This window comes from Arachis hypogaea, chromosome 12 (genome assembly GCF_003086295.3).
Source record: "Arachis hypogaea cultivar Tifrunner chromosome 12, arahy.Tifrunner.gnm2.J5K5, whole genome shotgun sequence".
NCBI lineage: Eukaryota > Viridiplantae > Streptophyta > Magnoliopsida > Fabales > Fabaceae > Arachis > Arachis hypogaea.
The window spans coordinates 80,181,681-80,197,485 of NC_092047.1; the positions used below are offsets into that span (position 1 = coordinate 80,181,681).

A 15,805-nucleotide genomic window follows, 5' to 3' on the forward strand; every position below is an offset into this window, starting at 1 on the left:
TAACCTAGGTTTACAGAAAATGAGTAAACTATGACAGATAGTGCAGAAATCCACTTCTGGGGCCCACTTGGTGTATGTTGAGGCTGAGACTTGAGATTTACACGTGCCTAGGCTATTTCTGGAGTTAAACACCAGTTTGTAACCTGTTTTGGGCATTGAACTCCACTTTGTAACCTGTTGCTGGCGTTTTACGCCAAAATAGGGCTGAGAACCGGCATTGAACGCCAGTTTGCATCGTCTAAACTTGAGCAAAGTATGGACTATTATATATTTCAGGAAAGCCCTGGATGTCTACTTTCCAACGCAATTAGGAGCGTGCCAATTGGATTCTTGTAGCTCCAGAAAATCCACTTTGAGGGTAGGGAGGTCAGAATCCAACAGCATCAGCAGTCCTTTTTCAGCCTAAATCAGATTTTTGCTCAGCTTCCTCAATTTCAGCCAGAAAATACCTAAAAATATAGAAAAACACACGAACTCATAGTAAAGTCCAGAAATATGAATTTTTCCTAAAAAACTAATGAAAATATACTAAAAACGAATTAAATTATACTAAAAACTTCCTAAAAACAATGCCAAAAAGCGTATAAATTATCCGCTCATCAATGGACATCCATTGGAAGATCTTCATCAGTTCTTAGCTGAATTCTTGCAAATCTGTGACACTGTTAAGACCAATGGGGTTAATCTTGAGGTCTACAGACTTATGCTTTTCCCCTTTGCTGTAAGAGACAGAGCTAGGATATGGTTGGACTCACAACCTAAAAAAAGGCTGAACTCTTGGGAAAAGTTGGTCAATGCTTTCTTGGCTAAATTCTTTCCACCTCAAAAGTTGAGCAAGCTTAGAGTGGAAGTCCAAACCTTTAGACAGAAGGAAGGTGAATCCCTCTATGAAGCTTGGGAAAGATACAAGCAATTGATCAGAAGGTGTCCTTCTGACATGTTTTCAGAATAGAGCATCTTATGTATATTCTATGATGGTCTGTCTGAATTGTTCAAGATGTCATTGGATCACTCTATTGGTGGATCTCTTCATCTGAAGAAGATGCCTGCAGAAGCCCAAGAACTCATTGAAATGCTTGCAAATAACCAGTTCATGTACACTTCTGAAAGAAATCTTGTGAATAATGGGGTGACTCAGAAGAAAGGAATTCTTGAGGTTGATACTCTGAATGCCATATTGGCTCAGAATAAAATATTGACTCAGCAAGTCAATATGATTTCTCAAAGCTTGACTGGAATGCAAGCTGCATCCGGCAGTGCTAAAGAAGCTTCCTCTAAAGAAGAAGCTTATGACCCTGAGAATCCTACAATGGAAGAGGTGAATTACATAGAAGAATCCTATGGAAACACCTATAATCCTTCATGGAGGAATCATCCAAATTTCTCATGGAAGGATCAACAGAAGACTAATCAAGGCTTCAATAATAATGGTGGAAGAAATAGATTTGGCAATAGCAAGCCTTTTCCATCATCTTCTGAGCAACAGACAGAGAATTCTAAGTAGAGCCTCTCTGACTTAGCAACCATAATCTCTGATCTAAGTAAAACCACTCACAGTTTCATGACTGAAACAAGGTCCTCCATCAGAAATTTGGAGGCACAAGTAGGTCAGCTAAGTAAAATAGTTACTAAAATCCCTTCTAGTACTCTCCCAAGCAATACAGAAGAGAATCCAAAGAGAGAGTGCAAGGCCATTAATATACCCAACATGGCCGAATGCACAGAGTAGGAAGAGGCAGTGAATGCCAGTAAGGAAGACCTCAATGGACGTTCACTGGCCACTAAGGAGTTTTCTATTGAGGAACCAAAGGAATATGAGGCTCATACAGAGACCATAGAGATTCAACGGAACTTACTATTGCCATTCATGAGCTCTGATGAGTATTCTTCCTCTGAAGAGGATGAAGATATTACTGAAGAGCAAGTTGCTCAGTATTTAGGAGCAATCAAGAAGCTGAATGCCAAGTTATTTGGTAATGAGACTTGGGAGGATGAACTTCCATTGCTCATCAATGAACTAAATACCTTGGTTCAACAGAAATTACCTCAAAAGAAACCAGATCCTGGAAAGTTCTTAATACCTTGTATCATAGGCACCATGACCTTTAAGAAGGCTCTGTGTGACCTTAGGTCAAGTATAAACCTCATGCCACTCTCTGTAATGGAGAAACTAGGGATCTTTGAGGTACAAGCTGCAAGAATCTCGAGATGGCAGACAATTCAAGGAAACAGGCTTATGGACTTGTAGAGGATGTCTTAGTGAAGGTTGAAGCTTTTTACATCCCTGCTAATTTTATAATCCTAGACACTAGGAAGGATGAAGATGAATCCATCATCCTTGGAAGACCCTTCATAGCCACAGCAAGGGTTGTGATTGACGTGGACAGATGAGAATTAGTCCTTCAATTGAATGAGGACTGCCTTGTGTTTAAGGCTCAAGGATCTTCTTCTGTAACCATGGAGAGGAAGCATGAAAAGCTTCTCTCAGTACAGAGTCAAACAGAGCCCCCACACTCAACTTCTAAGTTTGGTGTTGGAAGGCCACCACTAAGCTCTGAGTCTATGTGAAGTTCCCTAAGAGCTTCACTGTCAAGCTATTGATATTAAAGAAGCGCTTGTTGGGAGGCAACCCAATGTTATTTAATCATATTTATTTATTTTCTATTGTTATTTTATTATTTTCTTTAGGTTGATGATAATGTGAAGTCACAAAAATAAATGAAAAATCAAAAACAGAATGAAAAACAGCATCAAAAATAGCACACCCTGGAAGACAGGCTTACTGGCATTTAAACGCCAGTAAGGATAGCAGAATGGGCGTTTAACGCCAGCCTGGCAACATTCTGGGCGTTAAACGCAAGAATGGGCAGCACTCTAGCCGTTTAACGCCAGAAAGGGCTGTTTGGCATCTGGCTGGTGTTAAACACCAGAAATGGGCATCTGGCTGGCGTTTAACGCCAGAAATTGGCAGCAGGCTGGCGTTTAACACCAGGAAAGGTAGCAGAGCTAGCGTTAAATGCCAGAATTGGCACACAGTGGGCGTTTAAATGCCAGATTGGTACAGGGAGCAGAATTCCTTGACACCTCAGGATCTGTGAACCCCACAGGATCCCCACCTACCCCACATCTTCTTCTCTCCTCTTCACACATTTTCATAACACTCTTCCCCAAATACCCTTCACCTATCAAATCCTACCCTCTTCCCCATTTCTTCTTCTTCTACTCCATCTCCTCATCTCCCTCTATCTCCTCCATTTCTTCTTCTTATACTCATTTCTTTCTTCTTTTGCTCGAGGACGAGCAACCATTCTAAGTTTGGTGTGGGAAAAGCTAAGCTTTTTTTGTTTTTCCATAACCATCAATGGCACCTAAGGCCGGAGAAACCTCTAGAAAGAGGAAAGGGAAGGCAATTGCTTCCACATCCGAGTCATGAGAGATGGAGAGATTCATCTCAAAGGTCCATCAAGACCACTTTGATGACAATTCATCTTAGCCTAGTTTTACTAGTCTTTTTCTTTGTTTTTATTAGGTTTTATGCACTTTCTTGCATTGTAAGTAAGTAATTTGGAGTGGAATTGCATGTTTTGTTGAATCAACCAACCACCCTTTAATTGATACAAAATCATGAAGTTTAAGCAAAAATTAATTGAATTATGAATGAATTGTAAACTTTGTGAATTTGGTGATACTTTGATTGGTTGAATTGATTACTTGTAGGTGAAGAAAAGAAAAAAAATAAGAAAAGTGTGGCCTAAGGAGCTTGCCCAAAGGAAGAAAGAAGCGTGCCCAAGAGAAGAAAAGCGTGGCATCATCAAAGAAAGAAGGAAGCCAAGTTGGGTGATTGAACCGAGCATCACAGAGGAAAAAAGGAGAAAGTAAGGCACAAAGCTCAGTTAACTTAGTGAACTGAGCATCAAAGAAAGCAAGGCAAGGACATAAAGCTCAGTTCACTAAGTAAGCTTTATCGGGGTTATCCAAAATTAATTCAAGACACAATTCCAAGGAATGAAGCCTCAAGGTCTGGAACTCATGACCTAAGGGAAGCAAGGAACGCTCCTTGCAAGGAAAACAAGAAGAATTGGCCAAAAAGCCTTCCCCAAGGTTCGAACAAGGAACCTTACGCTACCAAGCTTGCAAGGAAATTAAGCCAAAGTTAGTTGGCTAGGATTCGAACCTGGGAGCTCCATGGAGAACAAGGGAGGAGCGCTACTCTTGGTGCAAAGAAAATGAGCCAAAATGGCTCTCCCAAGGTTCGAACTAGAAAGCTTCATGAAAGGCAAGGAAGGAGCAATCCACTCATCCAAGGAAATTAGCATCCATTTGCTTCCACCAAGAATCGAACTTGGGAGCATGAAGCCAAGGCAAAGCGCTACAATTGGGAGCTCAGTTGGTTTTCCCAACTGAACGCTAATCTTTCCCCATCCCCCACACTTTGGCACAACAAGAAGCACACTAAGGAGCTTGTCATGCGCGCAAGTGACACGGCCAGGAAGCTGAGACACGCACAATGGGACGCACCAAGGTAAGACATAGAGCTCAGTTCAATTTTCCAACTAAGCTCTATTGAAGAGCAACTTGAACAAGGCTGGGCGCGCACCAAATTGGGCAACATAAAGCAACATTGGGCGCTCAGTTTGATATTTGAACTGAGCCATCCCCTGGGAGGTGCACCATGGGCCAAAATCCATAAAAAATCCAAATTAATTCATTTCTTCCCCAAATTTTAGAGCCCATCCAAATTCTTAGATCTCAATTAGGAAGTGTATAAATAAGTGTTAGTTTGATTTAGAAAGAACCTTTTGCTTCTTTGAGAATTTTCATTTTTGTAATTTTGAGAGTTTTACTTTAAATTTGGATTTCTGAGAACCTGGAAGGGAAATTGATCTCTCTTCTTCCTTGTTCTTTCTTGAGCACTCTTTACTTCCTGTTTTGGATCTTGGGTGAAGAATTGAAGAAATTCTGTTTCAATCTCACCTTGAGATCTCTTGTTTTATCTTTCTGCATAATTCTAAGAAACTTTGATTTACATTTCAAATTCTATTTACTGCTTTCTCTCTTCTACTACTTCTGCAACTTACTTTTCCATTTCTTTTGCAATTGTTCTTGTTGGATCAAGGAAGGATTTGAGATCTAGACTTGTTTTCTAGTCTCTTCCACTCCTGAGATCTTCAATCTCCCTCTTAATTTCTGCAATTGAGCTACATTTACTTTCTGTTTTTAATTCTTCAATCATTTTTACTTTTCTGTTTAAGATCCACTTTACTTCAATTCACCTTTTTCTCTTCTATTTATTGCAATTCACTTCTGCTTGTTTAATTTCTGAAATCCCAGCTCCCTGAACCCGTTTACAATTCAAGCAATTTACATTTCTTGCACTTTAAGATTCAGTTATTTACATTTCTTGCAATTTAAGTTTCTACAATTTAATTTACTTGTTCTTTAAAATTCAGCACTTCTACTTTCTGTTCTCTTTAATTTACTACAATTTTTTCCTCTCCCTTTATATTTCATGCAATTTAGTTTTTGTCAATTACAAACCCTTCAAACCAACAATTGATTCGCTTGACTAAATCAACCACTAAACTAAAATTGCTCAATCCTTCAATCCCTGTGGGATCGACCTCACTCATGTGAGTTATTATTACTTGATGCGACCCGGTACACTTGCCGGTGAGTTTTGGATGTTGGAATTCATTTTCCAAAATATCCATCAAGTTTTTGGCGCCGTTGCCGGGGATTGATTAGATTGACAATAATTAAATGAAGTGGAGGTCTAGATCAAGCACTTTTTCTCTTCTGTTCTTTAATTTTTAACTAACACACTAACTGTTTGAATTTTTGCTTAAGCTAACTAAAACTCACTCCAGAAATGGATTGAAGTGTTATTGCTTTTCTGGTTTTTTGTGATTTTTATGTTTGGTTTGTATGTCAGGGACAAGAGGAGCCATACCCACCTTTTATGAACAAGACGAAAGAACCCTCAAGAGATTAAGAAGGGCTGAAAGAGGGAAAGGCATTGTTGGAGAAGAGAACTCAGAAGAAGAGTTCCAAGATATGGAGGAACACTCAACAAACCCAACAAATCCATAAGGAGGAGCTGCCAATAACAACAACAATCTTCCACAGAGAAGAGTTTTAGCTTCCTACACATTTGCAAATCCTAGACATTGTGGGAGTAACATTCTTACCCCAAATGTTAATGCAAATAACTTTAAACTGAAGCCACAACTAATCACCTTGGTTCAAAATAATTGTTCTTATGGAGGAGGACCACTTGAAGATCCGAACCAACATCTGTCTACCTTCTTGAGAATTTGTGACACTGTCAAAATCAATGGTGTGCATCCTGACAGCTATAAGCTACTGCTATTTCCATTTTCTCTCAAAGACAAAGCCACTCAATGTTTGGAATCTTTCCCAAGAGATAGCATCAACAATTAGGATGATCTAGTGAGCAAGTTCCTTGCCAAATTTTATCCACCTCAAAGGATCATTAGGTTGAAGACTGAAGTGCAAACATTCACAAAAATGGACACTGAACCTATCTATGAGGCATGGGAGAGATACAAGGCTCTAATCAGGAAGTGCGCTCCTGAAATGTTCAATGAATGGGACAGATTGCAGAATTTTTATGAAGGGTTGACATTGAAATCTCAATAGGCTCTTGATCATTCAGCAGGAGGTTCTCTACAAATGATGAAAACTGCAGAGAAAGCTCAAAATCTCATTGATATGGTGGCTAACAATCAGTATTTCTTTTCTCACCAAAGGCAACGCCAACCATCACAAAGAAAAGGAGTGATGGAGTTGGAAGGAGTAGACTCATTCTTAGCTCAAAACAAAATGATGCAGCAGCAAATTCAACAACAATTTGAGCAAATGGCCAAAAGGATTGATAGCCTCCAAGTTGCAGTAGTCAACACAAGCCAATCATCATCCACATGGGGGACAAATGAAGAAACTCAAGAGGATCAACAGCAAGAACAAGTCCAGTACATGCACAATCAAAATTCTGGGACAAATGAGGTTTATGGTGACACTTACAACCCCTCATGGAAGAACTACCCCAACCTCAGATGGGGAGACAATCACAATCAAACTCAACAACCATGGCAAAGAAACTCAAACCAAAACAGTTGGAAAAACACAAATCACAACAACCAGCAAAACAATAACCAAAACACATATAGAAAACCACAAAACACTTATCCCAACTCTAACCATCATCCATCCAATAACCAAGCCTCCAATCAAAACACTTATCCTCAACCCTCAACACCCTACAACCAACCAATCTCACAAGACTCTCAAAGGATCACCAACTTGGAGATCTTAATGGAGAAAATGATGAAGCACCAAGAGATGACAACAAAGAACCAAGAGGCTTCCATGAAGAATATGGAGAGGCAGATTGGACAGCTTTCCAAGCAAATTGCTATGGAGAGACCTTTGAGCTCACTCCCAAGCGACACCATTCCTAATCCAAAGGAGGAATGCAAAGCTATACAACTAAGGAGTGGAAAGATCTTGGTGAAGAATGAGGAAGCGACCAAGAAGCCAAAGGAAAATGATAAGAAACAAGGTGAGAAAGAGGAAGCCAATGATGAAAATGTAACAGCAAGCAACCAAACTTCAAAGCAGGATCAAGAAAAGGAGGAACAGCCAAAAATTTCAAGAAAAGGGAAGGAAGCAATTGAAGAGCCAACTAAGGACTATAGGCAGGGAGTGAACTTCACACCTCCATTACCATATCCCCAAAGGTTAAACAAGGAGACTAAGGACCAACACTTTCCTAAATTTCTCAAAATCTTCAAGAAATTGGAGATCAACATACCCCTGGCTGAGGCACTTGAGCAAATGCCCCTATATGCCAAATTCTTGAAGGAGCTTATAAACAAAAAGAGAAGTTGGCAAGAAAAGGAGACCATTATGCTCACTGAAGAATGTAGCGCTGTGATCCAAAGGGGTATCCCACCAAAGCTCAAAGATCCAGGGAGTTTTGTGGTTTCATGCACCATAGGCAAGATGACATTGGAAAACGTTCTATGCGATTTAGGTGCCAACATCAACTTGATGCCCCTCTCATTGATGAGAAAGCTTGCTATAGAAGAAATCAAACCAACTAGGATGTCACTAGTGATGGCTGATAGATCAATCAAGACATCCAATGGAATTGTGGAAAATATACTAGTGAAGGTTGGAGAGTTTATCTTCCCTGCAGACTTTGTGATCTTGGACACAGAAGGAGAGGAAAATAACTCAATCATCTTGGGAAGAACATTTCTAGCTACAGCAAGAACCATTATTGATGTAGAGAAAGGAGAAATGACCTTCAGGGTGCATAATGAGCAAATGGTCATCAACGTTTTCAAATCAATGCAACATCCCTCTAACCAAGAAAATTTCATGAAGGTGGATGTGATAGAAAGCTTGGTAAAAGAAATATTTGAGGACAACTATCAAAAGCATCAGGAGGAGCAAGAAGAGGAAGTGGTAGAAATATCCATTGAAGACAATGAAGAGGATAAGCCAAAACAAGAGTTGAAGCCTACCCCTCCTCACCTCAAATATGTATTTCTTGGGGAAGCAGAAGCCTTGCCAGTAATCATAAACTCATCCTTAAACAGGGAGGAGGAAACAAAGTTGATTGAAGTATTAAAGGCTCATAAAACAGCCTTGGGCTGGACAATTGAGGATATCAAAGGCATTAGCCCTGCCATCTGTATGCATAAAATTTTATTGGAAGAAGAGTCAAAACCTGTGGTTCAACCTCAGAGAAGACTCAACCCAACCATGAAAGAGGTGGTTCAAAAAGAAGTGATGAAGTTATGGAATGCTGGGATAATCTTTCCAATCTCGGACAGCTCATGGGTGAGTCCGGTTCAAGTTGTACCAAAAAAGGGAGGAATAACAGTCATCACCAATGAGAAGAATGAGTTGATTCCTACCAGGATAGTGACTGGGTGGAAAATGTGCATAGATTATAGGAGACTGAATGATGCCACAAGAAAAGATCACTTTTCTCTGCCCTTCATTAATCAAATGTTGGAAAGATTGGCAGGCCATGCTTACTACTGCTTCCTGGATGGATACTCTGGGTACAATCAAATAGTGGTGGATCCCAAGGATCAAGAGAAGACTTCCTTCACATGCCCATTTGGAGTTTTCGCTACAGGAGGATGCCCTTTGGGCTATGCAATGCCCCGGCCACCTTTCAAAGGTGTATGCTTTCCATTTTTTCTGATATGGTGGAAAAATTTTTAGAAGTCTTCATGGATGATTTTTTTGTCTTTGGCAATTCATTTAACACTTGCTTGCATCATTTAACTCTTGTTTTGAAAAGATGCCAAGAAACTAACCTGGTATTGAATTGGGAGAAATGCCATTTCATGGTTCCGGAAGGAATAGTTCTTGGGCATAAAGTGTCATGTAAAGGTATAAAAGTTGATAAAGCTAAAATAGAAATTATTGAAAAACTCCCTATACCTGTTAATGTGAAAGCAGTAAGGAGTTTCCTTGGGCATGCTGACTTTTTTAGGAGGTTCATCAAAGATTTTTCAAAAATAGCAAAACCATTGAGCAATTTACTAATGATTGATACCCTCTTTATCTTTGATGTCAACTGTAAACATGCCTTTGAAACTCTAAAGAGAAAACTCATTACAACACCAATTATCACACCCCCTGATTGGAACTTACCTTTTGAACTTATGTGTGATGCAAGTAACCTTGCTATTGGTGCTGTACTGGGGCAAAAGAAAGACAAGCTGCACCATGTCATATATTATGCCAGTAAGGTGTTAAATGAAACACAGAAAAATTATACCACCACTGAGAAAGAACTTTTAGCAATTGTATATGCATTTGATAAGTTTAGGCAATACTTGATTGGTTCAAAGGTTATAGTGTATACTGACCATGCTGCTCCTCAAGTATTTAATGTCTAAATAGGACTCAAAGCCAAGGCTTATTAAATGGGTGCTGCTGCTACAAGAATTTGATATTGAAGTGAGAGATCAAAAGGGAAGTGAAAATCAAGTAGCAGATCATCTATCAAGAGTGCCACAAGAAGCCAAGCAAGATAGACCACAGTAAGTAAATGAGAATTTCCCTGATGAGCACCTTCTCCAAGTTCAACAAACACCTTGGTTTGCTGACATAGCAAATTTCAAAGTAGGAAGGAAAATACCTCAAGAATTTATCAAGCAACAAGTGAAGAAGCTACTCAATGAAGCAAGGAAGTTCTTGTGGGACGAACCTTTTTTATTCAAGAGATGCTCTGATGGAATGATTAGGAGGTGTGTCCCTAAAAATGAAATGAAGGACATATTGTGGCATTGTCATGGTTCAGCATACGGTGGACACTTTGGACCAGAGAGAACGACTGCAAAGGTACTGCAGAGTGGCTTCTATTGGCCAATTATCTTTAAGGATGCTAGAGAGTTTGTTCACCAATGCAATGAATGCCAAAGAGCTGGAGGATTGACAAGAAGGAATGAGATGCCTCAAAATTTCATCCTGGAAGTGGAGCTATTTGACTTATGGGGCATTGATTTCATGGGACCCTTTCCTCCTTCCTACTCTTTCAGATACATCTTGGTGGCAGTGGAGTATGTCTCAAAGTGGGTGGAAGCCATAGCCACAACCACCTGTGATGCACAGATTATCCTTCAATTCATTAAGAAGCACATTTTCACTAGATATGGAGTGCCCAAGGGTCTTATTAGCGATGGTGGTGGTCATTTCTGCAACAAACAGATGGAGAAACTCCTCCACAAATATGGAGTAATACATAAAGTAGCCACACCATACCACCCCCAAACTAATGGCCAGGCTGAATTAGCAAATAGGGAGTTGAAGAAGATCTTAGAGAAAACAGTGGGAAGCACAAGAAAATATTGCGCTAGGAAGCTAGAAGATGCACTCTGGGCATACAGACATCTTTCAAAACTCCCATTGGAAAGTCCCCCTTTCAGCTATTGTATGAAAATCATGCCATCTCCCTGTAGAGCTTGAACACAGAGCTTTTGGGCTACTAAACTCCCAACCTGATTCTCAGGCAGCAGGGAGAAGAGTTACTACAATTAAATGAGTTCGATGAATTTAGGCTAGAAGCCTATGAAAATGCTAAATATACAAGAAAAGGCCAAAAGGTGGCATGACAGGAAGTTTTAAAGAAAGAGTTCAAACCATGACAGCAAGTACTCCTGTACAATTCACGGCTCAAGATTTTTCCTAGCAAGCTCAAGTCCAAATGGACTGGCCCATATCTAGTGACAAAGGTTTTTCCTTATGGAAGTCTTGATTTGCTAGATGAAGCTACACAGAGTCATTTCACAGCAAACGGGCACAGAGTAAAGCCTTACTTAGGAGGGCAATGGGACAAGGAAAAAGAGGTTCAGAACCTGAGCTAAGCAAGAATGAAGGATGTCAAGCTAATGACAATAAAAAGCGCTTGTTGGGAGGCAACCCAACCTGAGGTAGTTTTCTTCTCATAACTATTTTAATAAAAAGGTTAATTAGCTTATCTATATTGTAAGAAGCTAAGTTTGGTGTTGCACACCAAAACAATATAAGGGAGAATGAAGGATTCTAAGTTTGGTGTTCCAACAAATCTCATCATAAAATGCATTCTCACTTTCTGCAAAATGCTAGCTTCAAACATTAGATAACTAGTTAATATTTCTATTTCATAGTTTTAGTTTTATTACCTTTAGCTAGGAAAAAGGATTTCACAGATAGTTTAATCGTTGCATGAGAAATATTGGCAAGGAACTAAGTTGGTGTTCACACACCAAAGTAAGTTCAAAAGCCCATAAACAAGCTTGGCAGATTAACCGAATACCTAAAGGGCTTGAAAAGCAAGCAACGTTTGAGGATATGCAGGAAAACAGCCAACAAATTAAAGAACATTTGCATTATGATTCAGAAAGAGCATAATAGAAGGAAGAATGAAAAGCTGCAACCCAACAGGTTGTATCTATACTGATCCTTGTTGTTATGAAATGCTTTAATTTAGGATTCCTTCATGTCTGACTAGAATGTTCATTAGTTGCAATGAATACTGTAAGAAAGCTATATCATAATTTGCTAAAAGCTATCGCATATCTTTCATCTTTTTTGCTTATTTTGTTGTCCCCTTGTGTTGAATAAAGGAGATGTTTGATTAGAAAGTAATTGTTTAATGTTGACAATAGAATGAAAGCTATGGTGATATGTGTTTGATTCAACTGTTAGCTCACAAATAAATGCTGCATAATGACATGTTCTTTGAAGCCTAAACTAGTTTGCTTATGAAGCCTTGAACTAATCAAAATCCCTTGAAAATGAATCAAAACAGAAAGAAAAAGAAAGAACAAAGCCAAGAATTGCAAAGAAACAAACAACAGGCTAGACACCAATAGCTTGGACCCTAGGACACATGCCTGTGGTGTTTTTACGAGGATATGTTGGATAAGTAATTCTAAGGAGTATTTAAAAAAGGCCACTTAATCAACTGATTGGATTGCCAACTGAAAGTCCACAATAAAGAGCAACTAGCTACAAAACACTTAGTTATCCAAAGAGATCTGGGCATCAATGATCCTAGGAAGAAAAAGGTGAGCCATGTTCTTGGTGAAGAAAGTTGAGTATAATTAAGCCAAAGGCTGCTGCCAACATTTGCCACCAGCCTTCAATAAGTAATAAGCTCTCTAATGCAAAAAAGAAGGGAAAAGCTAACAAGGGAAGTAAGCAAAAAGTAAGGCATTGTAGCAGCAACCTTATGAATCTTTGAAGAAACATGTTTGTTTAACAATAAGTAATAAATAGCTATATTGATTACATGAAATCCCAGAACCAAGTTCAACTATCTTCTTAATAAGACATGTATACTTCTCTATTTCATTCTATCTTCTCTTATGTATAATGCTTGCTTGGGACAGCAAAGTTTTAAGTTGGGTTGTGATGACAATCATCTTAACCTAGTTTTACTAGTCTTTTTCTTTATTTTTATTAGGTTTATGAACTTTCTTGCATTGTAAGTAAGTATTTTGGAGTGGAATTGCATGTTTTGTTGAATCAACTAATCACCCTTTAATTGATACAAAATCATGAATTGTAAACTTTGTAAACTTTGTGAATTTGGTGATACTTTGATGGTTGATGAAAAGAAAAAAATAGAAAAGCGTGGCCTAAGGAGCGTCCCAAAGGAAGCAAGAAGTGTTCCCAAGAGAAGAAAAGCGTGGCATCATCAAAGAAAGAAAGAAGCCAAGTTGGTGAGTGAACGGCATCACAGATGAAAAAAAGGAGAAAGCAAGGCACAAAGCTCAGTTAACTTAGTGAACTGGCATCAAAGAAAGCAAGGCAAGGACATAAAGCTCAGTTTACTAAGTGAGCTTTATCGGGGTTCTCCAAAATTAATTCAAGACACAATTCCAAGGAATGAAGCCTCAAGGTCTCGAACTCATGACCCAAGGAAAGCAAGGAACGCTCCTTGCAAGGAAAACAAGAAGAATTGGCCAAAAAGCCTTCCCCAAGGTTCGAACAAGAAACCTCACGCTACCAGCTTGCAAGGAAATTAAGCCAAAGTGAGTGGCTAGGATTCGAACCTGGGAGCTCCATGGAGAACAAGGAGGACGCTACTCTTGGTGCAAAGAAAATGAGCCAAGATGGCTCTCCCATGGTCGAACTAGGAAGCTTCATGAAAGGCAAGGAAGGAGCAATCCACTCTTCCAAGAAATTAGCATCCATTTGCTTCCACCAAAAATCGAACTTGGGACATGAAGCCAAGGCAAAGCGCTACAATGGGGAGCTCAGTTGGTTTTACCAACTGAGCGCTACTCTTCCCCATCCCCACACTTTGGCACAACAAGAAGCACACTAAGGAGTTGTCATGGCGCGCAAGTGACACGCTCCAGGAACTTGAGACACGCACAATGGGACGCACCAAGGCAAGACATAGATCTCAGTTCAATTTTCCAACTGCGCTCTATTGAAGAGCAACTTGAACAAGGCTGGGGCGCACCAAATTGGGCAACATAAAGTAACATTGGGCGCTCAGGTTGATATTTAACTAGCCATCCCCTGGAGGCCCATCCAATCCATCAAAAATATAAATTAATGTCATTTCTTCACCAATTTTAGAGCCCACCCAAACTTTTATATAAATTAGGAAGTGTATAAATAAGTGTTAGTTTGATTTAGAAAGAACCTTTTGCTTCTTTGAGAATTTTCATTTTTGTAATTTTGAGAGTTTACTTTAAATGGATTTCTGAGAACTTAGAAGGGAATTGATCTCTCTTCTTCCTTGTTCTTGCTTGAGCACTCTTTACTTCTTGTTTTGGATCTTGGGGAAGAATTAAAGAAATTCTGTTTTCAATCTCACCTTGAGATCTCTTATTTTATCTTTTTGCATAATTCTAAGAAACTTTGATTTACATTTCAAATTCTGTTTACTGCTTTCTCTCTTCTACTACTTCTGCAACTTACTTTTCATTTCTTTTTCAATTGTCTTGTTGCGATCAAGAAGGATTTGAGATCTTAGACTTGTTTTTAGTCTCTTCCACTCCTGAGATCTTCAATCTCCCTCTAAATTTCTGCAATTGAGCTACATTTACTTTTTTTTTAATTCTTCAATCATTTTTACTTTTCTGTTTAAGATCCACTTTACTTCAATCACCTTTACTCTTCTGTTTATTGCAATCACTTCTACTTGTTTAATTTCTGAATCCCAGCTCCCTGAACCCATTTACAATTCAAGCCATTTACATTTCTTGCACTTTAGGATTAGTTTTTTACATTCTTACAATTTAAGTTCTGCAATTTAACTTTACTTGTTCTTTAGATTAAGCACTTCTACTTTCTGTTCTCTTTAATTTACTGCAATTCTTCCCTCTCCATTTACATTTCATGCAATTTAGTTTCTGTCAATTACAAACCCTTCAACCAACAATTGATTCGCTGACTAAATCAATCACTAAACTAAAATTGCTCAATCCTTCAATCCCTGTGGATCGACCTCACTCATGTGATTATATATTACTTGATCCGACCCGGTACACTTGCCCGGTGAGTTTTGGATGTTGGAATTCATTTTCCAAAATATCTATCACACTTCTATGAAATTGTGGCCAAGAAGAAGGTGATTCCCAAGGTCCCCTTCAAGCTCAAAAAGAGTGAGTATCCGGAGATCCGACATGAGATTATTATGGTTCAAGTTCTACGCCATTGCATGGATCACTAAGAACCATGATCAAAGTATGAACCCGAACCCAAAGAATTGGCTCATAATGGTTCGGGGAATTACTTGGATTTTAGTCGGAAAATGTGAGGTTGGCATTCAACTTGCCAATGATGCAAGGAGATCCTCACCCTTTCACTAGAAGGGTCAACTTTGATCAAAGGTTGGACCAAGTCCTTAGGACATTTGTGTGGAAAGAGCTCAACGGAAGAGAGATTCAAGAGGCAAGCCGGTTCAACTAAGAAGACTTGACCTCAAGCCCGTGGCTATGGGATGGTTGGAGTTCATCCAACGCTCTATCATTCATACTAGCAACCGGTCTGAAGTTACAATAGACTGGGCTATAATGATCCATAGCATCATGATTGGAGAGGAAGTAGAAGTTTCATGAGATCATATCCCTAGAACTCTACAAGGTGGCGACAAGCCCTCTACCTTGGCAAGGTTAGCCTTCCCTCATCTCATCTGTACCTATGCAATTCAGCTGGAATTATCATAGAGGGAGACATCCTCATTGAAGGAGATAAGCCATCGCTAAGAAGAGGATGGAGCAAACAAGAGAGCCCACTCATGGACCTCAACAAG

General features: G+C 39.3%; 1 non-coding gene across 1 annotated transcript; it reads right to left on the reverse strand.

Moving 5' to 3' along the window:
• Positions 1 to 835: 835 nt before the first annotated feature.
• On the reverse strand, positions 836 to 939 carry LOC112731308 (small nucleolar RNA R71). The gene has a single exon (XR_003167092.1). It is a non-coding gene; the product is annotated as a small nucleolar RNA R71 (small nucleolar RNA).
• Positions 940 to 15,805: the final 14,866 nt, after the last annotated feature.